Source organism: Mauremys reevesii, linkage group 27, assembly GCF_016161935.1.
Source record: "Mauremys reevesii isolate NIE-2019 linkage group 27, ASM1616193v1, whole genome shotgun sequence".
In the NCBI taxonomy this organism is placed as follows: Eukaryota; Metazoa; Chordata; order Testudines; family Geoemydidae; genus Mauremys; species Mauremys reevesii.
In genome coordinates, this window is record NC_052649.1 from 6,859,577 (window position 1) to 6,870,081 (window position 10,505).

Genomic DNA, 10,505 nt, shown 5'->3' on the forward strand with positions numbered 1-10,505 from the left:
GCAGAAGTGGCAACCTCTGGGGAGGAGGTGGGGGTGGGGAGATGGGGAAGTGTGGCCGCTTGGGAAGGAACGCAAGCAAGGAAGGGAATGCTTCTGAGTGCGGATGGGGGAGAAGGAGCATAGGGCAAGGCTCTCAGCTGGCGTAACGCAGGATAACTCCACTGAAGCGCTAGGGATGCCCCGGTTTACCCCAGTGGACGATCTGGCCTGTAGAATTGGGAGGTGGCACGAGGTCCTCGTCTCTAATCCCCTGATGCTGATGCAGTGTTAGGACTAGTAGCCTGGATGTACCTGAGACGCTCATTAGCAGAGCAGGGGCACCGCCCTGGGAAGACCTGGGACACTCGGGTCTCACCCTGCACTTCCAAAAAGCTGCTGCCCCCAGCATGAACCACTGACCTCATTCCACTTGGCTGAGTCCAACCAGCCAACGATGCACAGCATGCTGGGAAGGCGCCGAGGCCCTTTGGGGCCAAGCCAGCCGGCTGAATACTTGTAGAGTCACATGGGGAGGCAGCCGCCGCTCACTGGAGTCCGCAGGAAGCCTCCCTGGGGACTCCAAAGGGCTTTGGCTCATCAGTGAGCTGGGGCAGGAACGGTCTGTTTGTTCTGTGTTTGCCCAGCACCCAGCCCAGCCGGGTTCTGGGCCACGACTGGGCTCCTGAACCTACCACCACACAAAGAATAAATAGCTCCTGCTCCAGTGCCTTATCCAGACCATCTCTGGTTGCCAACAGCCACCTGAGCTAGATGCTTCAGCAGTTTCCCTCTAGCAGACATTTATGGACGACCCTGGCCAGGGGTGAAGTTCTTTCCTGACCCCATGCAGTTAGTGGTTGGGCTGATGCCCTGAAGCAGGAGGGTTTATTTTTCTTATACACTTCTTGTATTTCACTGTGGATGTTCTTATTCTCCATAGAAACGTCTAATCCTGCAAGGAATCTGACAAAGCTCCCAGCCTCAGTGAGACCTTGGGGCAGGGAGGTTTTCAATGCACTATATAAGGAGAAGAAAACAGAGCAAAATGTAACAAACAAAGGAAACTAATCGATGTGTAGAATCTATTTTCCCATCTCCCAAGAGCCCACGACCCCTCCCTATTGCCCCAACACAGCGAGGCTCAAAGTCTTTGCAATAAATCCAGATGTCTTTACCCAGGGCCTCCTCCTTAGCTGGTGTAAAACAACCCGGCTGCACAGAAGTCCATGTGGCAGTGCCAATTTAATCAGCTGTGCGTCCGGCTCAGAATCCGTGCTCTTTGCTTCCACTATGGGGGTGCTGTTATGGTACCTCTTCGTGATAGAACAACCCCCATATCCCATCTTCACCTCCATCTCCACCCAACCCCTTGACCAGGGCAGCTCTAGGTATTTTGCCGCCCCAAGCACGGCAGGCAGGCTGCCTTCGGCAGCTTGCCTGCGGGAGGTCCCCGGTCCCGCGGATTCGGCGGCACGCCTGTGGGAGGTCCACCAAAGCCGCGGGACCAGCGGACCCTCCGCAGGCATGCCGCCAAAGGCAGCCTGCCTGCCATGCTTGGGGCGACCGGCAGAGCGCCCCCCGTGGCTTGCCGCCCCAGGCACGCGCTTGGCGTGCTGGTGCCTGGAGCCGCCCATGCCCTTGACGTGATGGAAGAAGAGGGGGGGATGGCTAAAGTGGGGGGAAAATGAGGGCCCTTCTCCCCCACCCCTCAGGAGATTAAAAAACCTCTCCTGCCTTTCCCTAAACCCCAGCCACTGCCCCAACGCCGGTGGATCCCTGGCATGCATTGCAGGTGTGGGGTACATCTGGAGGCAGGTGCTGTTTCCTCTCATGGCAAGTGCTAGCAGATTGCCCTGCATACATATACACAGAGAGAGAGAGACTCTTGGTGCTTTCACGCACAGGCAGCTGAGACTGGCTGCCTGATAAATGACTGAAGGGGATTAATATTTATGGGATTTAAAAATAGCTGCTGCATTGAGTTTCCCACTCACGTGCAGAGCCAGCGGGATGCGGGGAAGCTGCTAAATTAGATGTCACAGTGCAGAGGGATTCTGCTCGCTCAGGCAGGAGAAGGGATAAAAATAGATTCTGCGTATGTACATGTGTCTCCTACACAACAGGGCAAACTCCACTGGGAGCTCCCTCTCTCCCTCCCCCACGAAAGACCAATCAGGCATCCCTGTCGTTGAGCAAGCTAGTGCCTTCCCCTGCTCCCCCAGCTCTGCTGCAAACACATCCTCCTCCACTGCGCCATCCCCTTTGTTCTAGCACCAGCTCTGTTTTCATTCATGCGCTGTTCTTGCTTTTAGAGCAGAGATACTCCAAGCCAATACATAATTGAGCAGGGAAAGGTGTAGGTCTTTCACACAAAATCGGAGCCTTTCTGCTGATTTGCGATAAAAAGCAGAAACAATTGCAACATTTCAAGCTCTTGGAATGTCTCTGAGAAGATTTCTACCAGCTCAAAGCAGAATCCAGTGCCTAGGCCCTCTGCGCTAACCTCACATTCCCTACCCAAGCCAGGAACAGAATCCAGGAGCTCTGGCTCCCTCTTTCCCATGGCTCTAACCACACTCGCTACCCCAAATCAGGGCTAGAACCCAGGACTCCTGACACCCAGCCTCCTAGTCTAACCACTAGCCCCCACACCTCTCCTCATAGGTGGAACTAGAACTCAGGAAGCCTGACTCCCAGTCCCCTGCTGTAACCATAACAGCCCACTCCCCTCCCAGAGTTAGAACTTGAACCCAGGAGTCCTGATTCTCAGGCCTTCTCTCAAAGTCAGCAATAGAACCCAGGAGTCCTAGTCCCCAGTTCTACCTACAGAGCTTCCTGAGGGAAGATCGTGGTCTAACCTCCTGGGGTTTCCAGCCTGCTCCCCTGAACAAAAAATTGGGGGATTAGGTCTGTGTGGGACTCTCAGCAAGTGAAATAAGCACATAAAGCAGATTAGCCACTGCAGGGGATGTAGCCTGGCAGGAACAGGAGAGTTTGCAAAGCAACAAAGGTTGGGGCAGGAGCTTCAGACAATATCGTAGAGGCTATACCGAAAAAGACACATGAACAGCGGGCCTGAGTCTGCTCTCTCATGCTGGTGTAACTCAGGAATAACTCCATTGCGTGTATGGCGTTTCGGGGTAACACCAGTGTCAGAGGAGCATCAAGGCTAGGCTAGGTCAGAACAGAGGTCCACCCGGTCCCAAGTCCTGCCTTTGCACGTGACTAAGCCTGACACTTCAAAGGAAGGAAAAACTCATCATGCATCTGGCCAATCATGCAAACCTGCACATGGGGAAAAGATTCCTTCTTGCCCCCTGCGGTGACCAGCTGATGCCCCGAAGCATGAAACTGGACCAAGCTTCATATATAACAATGTTGTTATTGGAAGTAAAATTGTCCAGCCCCTTTTTCTCAATCGAACTGTAGTGTGTCTCTGACCTCCTGGACCAGCAAACTCCCATTTTATGACCTACAGCTGGACTCAGAAGAATGGTGCTTGGTAATTGTGTCTATTGGGTGGAGCTTGAGTAAACAGTGACACAATGGTCCCTCCCAGCAGGAATGGTTATCTATCCCTCCAGCTCCACTCCCGTAAGGCCAGGATCACGCCCCTGGGTGCACATGGCAAGGGCAGGAATTAAAAAAAAAACGGAGTCCAAAATGTCAGCAGGGAACGTAAATGAGCCAGATCCTCAGCTCAGTAAATCTGCGTGCGCTGCTCGACCGCCCCAGCTGAGGGTCTGAGCAATCCGCACTGAAAGAGAGAGAGGATGGTTGTGGGGTCAGGGTGCAGGCTTGTGACACCAGAGACGTGCCTGGAGTTCCCTGCTCTGCTCCAGACGCCCTGTGTGACCTTGGGTCAGTCTGTCTGGTGTCAGTTCCCCTCTGTACCATGGGACAGTAGCCCTGCCTTGCCTCCCAGGGGCGTGTGAGGGTAAATACTTCGCAGACGGCGAGGGCTGTGTCAGACAGAGACAAAGAGCAGCAGGCTGAGGGCGGGGCACAAGTTCCCTGCCGGAGGGACGGTGACGTGGCTACGTCTACACTACAGCTTATGTCGACGTAATTTGTTTCATTGCTCCTTACTGCCTCTCCCCTGGCTGTGCTGCGGCAATCAAGGGGGTGGACTGGGAAGATCCCCAGCTCTCAGCTGGCGAGTCCCACCTGGAGGTAGCTGCTGGAATTAGCGGTGCTGCCACACCCCCTGGCGTGAAGGGGTCTCCATTATCTCATGGGTTTATGGTTTGAGTCAATGGCTCTCAGCACCCCCCTGCCACACTATAAACATTGTTCCAGCGCCCCTGAGCTGCAGCCTTAGCCAGCTCCACCAGTGTGTTCAGCCTGCAACTCTTGACAGCGCGTCCGACAGACCAAGTTTGCCCATCTGCTGCCTCCTTTAAAACGACGTGCACGGGAGGCATCCTCTGCCGTGCACGTACATTGCCAAGGCCATAAACAAGCTGCTGCTGTGAGGAAATCTCTGCCTCAGGGAGGTCACCTCTCTGCACTGCCACGCAGGCCCAGGCTTTGATAAACTAGGCAATCCTGAGTAATGCACGCTCCGGCAATTCCGAGCAGCCTCCTTAGAGCTGAGCCCAGAGGGCGTATTGCCATCCATTGGCGAACCCTGAGAATGCAGCCGCTCTCCAAGTCCGGCAGGGATTCCAGTGACTTGAGAGCCAGCTCCCTTGGGCGGGTGTCAAGCACTGTGGGAACAAGGCTAGTTTACACCAGCTGAGGATTTTGCCCAAAGTCCCTTCAAGGAGCATTTATCAGAGACTCGGACCAATTATTTCACAATCAAGAAGAGAGGCTGGAACTAGGGGTGCTGGGGATACTGCAGCACTCCTTGGCTTGAAGTGGTTTCCATTAAATACAGCGTTTACAGTTTGGTTCAGTGGCTCTCAGCCCTCCTGCTGTAAAAATTGTTCCAGTGCCCCTGCAAGCCAGCAAAACCAATCCCAGATCTCATAGAATTGGAAGGGACCTTGAAAGGTCATTGCGTCTAGTCCTCTGCCTTCACAGGAAGACCAAGTGCTGTCCCTGACAGATTATTTTGCCCTGATCCCTAAATGGCCCCCTCAAGGATTGAACTCAACCCTGGGTTTAGCAGGCCAAGCTGCAAACCACTGAGCTCTCTCTCCCTCCCAGTCTTTTCATTTGTTCCTGAATTTTGCTTAATAGAAGAAAACTAGGCGCTACAACTCCAGGAGAACCAGCGCCCTAGCATCATGGAAGCCACCCAAGCCAGAGACAGTTGAGGGTCCTTGTTTAGCAACATTACAAGAAGGAGAAAGAATGCAGGAGAGAGATTTAAAGTAGGGGCGACCCAGGAGTGCCCAGGTCTAGTGGGTATGGTACTGCCCTAGGGATCAGGGGAGCTGTATTCTATTCCAGCTCTGCAACTGACCTGCTGTGTGACCTTGGGCAAGCTTTGGGCCTCAGTTTCCCTTCCTGCCCTTTGTCTATTCATGTTGTAAACTCTTCATGGCAAGGACTGTTTCTCATTATGAATAATACAGGGCCTAGCATAATTGGACCCTGATTTCAATTGGAGCCTCTAACTGCTACTGTAATACAATTAATAATAACCAGGGAGGTCAATAGCTCTGGGTTTGCCCAATGAGGGCAGCTGCATGAGGTGCCAACATAATATCTCTGTAGTGCTAGAGGCTGTCATGGAGATTTCTATTCTGTACATCCAGCGTGCCGTAAAAATGCAGCCACCTCTGGGTCACCAGCTTAAATCCATCCCACATCAGCAGTAACCAGAATAGTATTTCCATTGCATGGCACTTCAGTGAAGTAGTTGTGATGGTTTGGGGGGTCTCAGTCCAGCTCTCAGTGGAGAGTTATTCATATTACAGAAAACACTAGCCCAGGCAGCACTAAATCGCGATGTAATGGATGATATTACGGATTAATCACGCAGGCGGGTTAATTAGGCAGTTGGTACAATAAATCTCCCAGATCAAAACAGTCACGTCAAGTGTAATTAATGTGGTGGAAAGAGCTGTGCTGCCACACAAACACACTCATTTGCATGCACACTCACACACACAATTCTCGCACACGCATACATTCACAAACGTATTTACTCACTGACCCCCTAGGTACTCGGATGACGAGCCTGGACTGTGGCGGCCACACTGCTTGCTCAAGCATAGCTGGTGTGGGGATGTCTACCCAAGCTGGGAATTAGCCCTCCTGCTGCAGTGTAGTAGATGTACCTTTCACACACACACATTCACTCACACACCTATTAAACTGACTCTGTCTCACACACACACAATGTAATTTACTCCCATACTCAGACACTAACTCGCACAAACACACTCTTCTCACACATAACCCTAAATTAAACCTTGCTCCCCACCAACAGCCACGCTATTTTGGCTCAGGTTGCTAGTATGACTCCAGCTGACAGCTCGGAGAGAAAAGATGAAGAGCCAGACACCTTGCATGTGCTCCTGAGAGCCTGGCTGGGCGCTCACACTCAGCAGTTCGAGGGCTATAACATGGCAGAGAGGCGTTGATTGCTGGTAACACCACAGGAAAACCTCAGTTACTTCTATTCAGAGCACCAGTGGAAAGATCGCCGTGTTCTTACGCTTGCTGCTCGAATTCCAGTCAAAGAAAACAAGGTTTCTCTGGCTAATTATTGCACAATCAGAGTGGGGGAAAAAATCAAATGAAAATCTGGGCTGAAATGAAATTCAGCAAGTTGGGCTTGAGGGGTATTGACAGTACAGCGTGCAGGAGCCCAGGGCTGGACTAGTGGTGGGGCTGCGAGTCGGGATTGGGGGGAACCCAGGACCTGAGCCCAGGCTGCTGTGCAGCAGAGCTGTGTGTGTGAGGCCCAGGACTGGCCTATCAGATGGGATGGCCTGTCAGCATGGAGGTGCATTGGGAGAGTCCTGAGGAAGCTCCCAATCAAAACAGCAGGGGGTGCTGTGGGTCAGGACCTGACGTGAATCTGCAGCACCATGTGCAAGACCTTAGCACAGCATCCATGGGTCTCTCGCCAGCCATACAGAGCTTGGAGTCCTGCACTTTCAGGAGCTGCACCTTCACCTACATTCATCAGATGGCAGCCTGTGCTTATAAAAAAGGAAAGGAAGTGACTGGTAACAGCAGCCCGGGCTCTGAGCTGCTCTGCTGGGTTAGTTCTCAAGGCAAAGCAGGTGGGAGGGTCTGAATGTTTTTCCAAACTCTGGGGTAGTGGTTAAAATGGCAATACACGTGCACTAGCGTTAACTCCTCTAGCCCATCAGAGCCCGCCTGAGCAGTAATTAGGGGGACGCCATGGTAAGACAATTACACCCCCCCCCCCAAGAAATGTAGAGTATGAGTTTCAGTGGGAGCTGCTGGGCACGCTGCACTTTTGAAAATCAGGCCACTTTATTAGAATGCCTAAATGTGGATTTAGGACACAATTTTCCAAGGCACATCTGGCAGTTGAGCTCCCAGTTCCCACGCCTTTGAACATCGCTCTGGAGGGTCGGAGGAAGAGATAGGCAGCTACCTTGGGGAAGAACTGCTGAGCTCCAGTGACTCTGGTCACATGCACCATACTCCACCAAGCCCCACATGTGAGTATAGGAAGGGATTTTCTCTCCACCACTGCAGGGACCTCAAGTGGTTGAGCTGGCTACCATCAGGAACTGAACCAAGGCATATCAGTGCTAAATGCAGGAGCTGGAACAGCCTGAGCCAAAGAGGTAGGTTCTGCAGCTGTCGACTGTAGAAGATTTACATCCCTGTGGATCAGACACACAGGGGAATGTGTAAGACATTCTGAGCAGTGAGTTACATTTGCTTTTCCCCACTTTCTGCTGGAGCAGTGATTGATCAAGTCACAGATCAATTAATATGGGCACTGATGTCTTCAGCTTTCCGTACCTCCCTCTCTGATCCTGGTCAGTTAAGGCAGATACTATAGTAAACTAGCCCGTGCCAGGGAGGGACCAATGAGTCCAAATGTCTGACAGAGAAGCAGCTCATCCTGGGAGCTGGTTTCCAAATAACAGAACGGCCCCCTCTGCTGCTGCTTGGTGGGAAAAGCTCACAAGCTGCACAAAGCACATATAGCCAGCATGCAAATGGGCCATGCATACAGAGGGGCTGTAACGGCAAGGTACTTCTTAGCTTTGATTATTTAGCAGACTAATGCAGGACTCCCTTGCCATGCACAAGCCAAAGAATTCAGAGATGGAGACAGGATCCTGAGCTTGGTCCCAAGATGTCATGATATGTACAACTATTATAGGATTATTAGACATTGGTAGTGTAACACCGACAGACCCTGGTCATCAGTGGGCAGGATTGAACCTGGGACTTCTGGAGCTTAGTGCATGAACCTCTACTGCATGAGCTAAAAGCCAACTGGCTAAGGCTGGACTCATTTTACCTCTCTTTTTAAGTAGTCTCAGTGCCACTAGATGGGACAGAACGCCACACTCAGGAGGTGTGTGGGTTACAGTAACACAATGAGTGCCACTGGTTAGCTAATGGTTATTCACAGACACACTCTCAGACCCTGATCCTGTAAAGCACTTAAGCACCTGCTTCACTTTTTGCAAGTGAGTAGTTCCCTGGAAGTCAACAGGACTGCTCCTGGGTTTGAAAATGAGGCACATGCTTAAGTGTTTGCTGGATCAGAGCCTCAGTTTGCAGCTGGCTCTGAACATGTTATGCCTACCCCTATAGTATTATACTTACATCCCACACAGTATGCTACATTACATGTGATTATTATTGCTATTAATAGTTGATGTTCATTATTGTATGTTATTATAGCACCTCTCATCCCACAGGAGTCCCAAAGTGCTCTACAGACAGTATGTACATGGCACTATTGAAGTGCAGCCACTTCTGGGATGGAGGCCAACAGGGGCGGCTCTAGGAATTTGGCCGCCCCAAGCAGGGAGGCATGCCGCAGGGGGCGCGCTGCCTGTTGCCGGTCCTGCGGCTCAGGGGGACCTCTTGCAGACGTGCCTGAGGAGGGTGCGCTGGTCCTGCGGCTCCGGTGGACCTCCCACAGGCATGACTGCGGAAGGTCCGCCGGAGCCGCCTGCCGCCCTGCCGGCAAAATGGCGCCCCAAGCGCGCGCTTGGCGCACTGGGGTCTGGAGCCGGCCCTGGAGGCCAACAGCCAACTAACACACAACACAAGTGTGGGAAGGGGAGGGGAATTTTGGCCAAACACTTCAAGACCAACTCCCCACTCTTAAAAGAAGGGCAATGGGTTCTTTAATACCCAAGCAGAGAGGACAGGGCTCCAGTTTTTAAGGTCTTATCAGAGAGAGACAGCTAGAAAACTGCCTGGGACACACAAGCTAAGCATTGGGTGGGGTCAGGGTGTCTTTTGAAACAACCTTAAAAATCCAGACTCTGCTCTGTGCAGACATGAAAGAACCCACGAGGGACTTTTCATAAGACCCAGAGTTTGGCCCAGTGTCCTCAGGCCAAATTTCCTTCCTCCCTGTTGTATATTTCTGCCACTATCTGGAAGCAAGAAACTTGGACGTTTTGGAAAGGCTGGTATCCTGGGCTAAGACTCAGGCAAGCTGGATTCAGTTCTACCACAGACTCCTTGAGTGACATGGGCAAAGTGATCTCATCTCTCCAGCCCTCAATTTCCCCCTCTTTACTAAGTAGGTAACTGTCCTTCCTTTGTCTGTCTTGTCTAGTTAGACTGTAAGTTCTTTGTCTCTCATTATATATATGTGCAGCATCTAGCACAATGGGGCCCTCATCTCAGCTGGGGCCTCGAGGTGCTACCATAATAATAATTATAATCTGGGGGAGAATACAAGGACTGAAGTGTATGGGAGCAGGAGAGCCTTTTGGAGGAAAGTGGAGAAAAAAGGAGAACTGTTTAGTGAGTGCCTGCCTTTGCTAAAGTGTGTTGCATGCTGGGCCCAGCAGCCCGAAAGGCAGGGATGGCTCTTCATACAAACAACACAAGCAGCTGCCTGGGAGCTCTCTCGTTTGTGGAGAGGGGCAATGTCCCATGTGAGTCCTGCAACTTACGGCTCAGAAAGGCATGAGTCAGCTCATCTCTGAGAATGCTTTGCAGCCCTCACAACTTACATGCCAAGGAAATGAAGAGTGAGCATATGAAAAAAAATAGAGGACAAATGATTATTAGGCAGCTACCACAATTCGTTATTGATGATGCAAAATCATACTTAGTACTAATATTACAGGAGATGCCTAGCATCCTCAGCTAAGATCAGGGCCCTGGTGTGCTGAGTTAGACTGTAAGTTCTGTGTCTCTCATTATGTATATATACAGTACTTATCACAATGGGGCCCTCATCTCAGCTGGGGCCTTGAGGTGCTATCATAATAATTATTATAACATGGGGGAGAGAATCAGGACTGAAGTGAATGGGAGCAGGAGAGCCTTTTGGAGGAGAGTGGAGAAAAAAGGAGAGTGAGACAGTGCTTGCCCCAAAGAGTTTCCAGTCTACACAGATAAGTGGGAAACAGAGGACAGAGACTTGCCCCCAGATCACT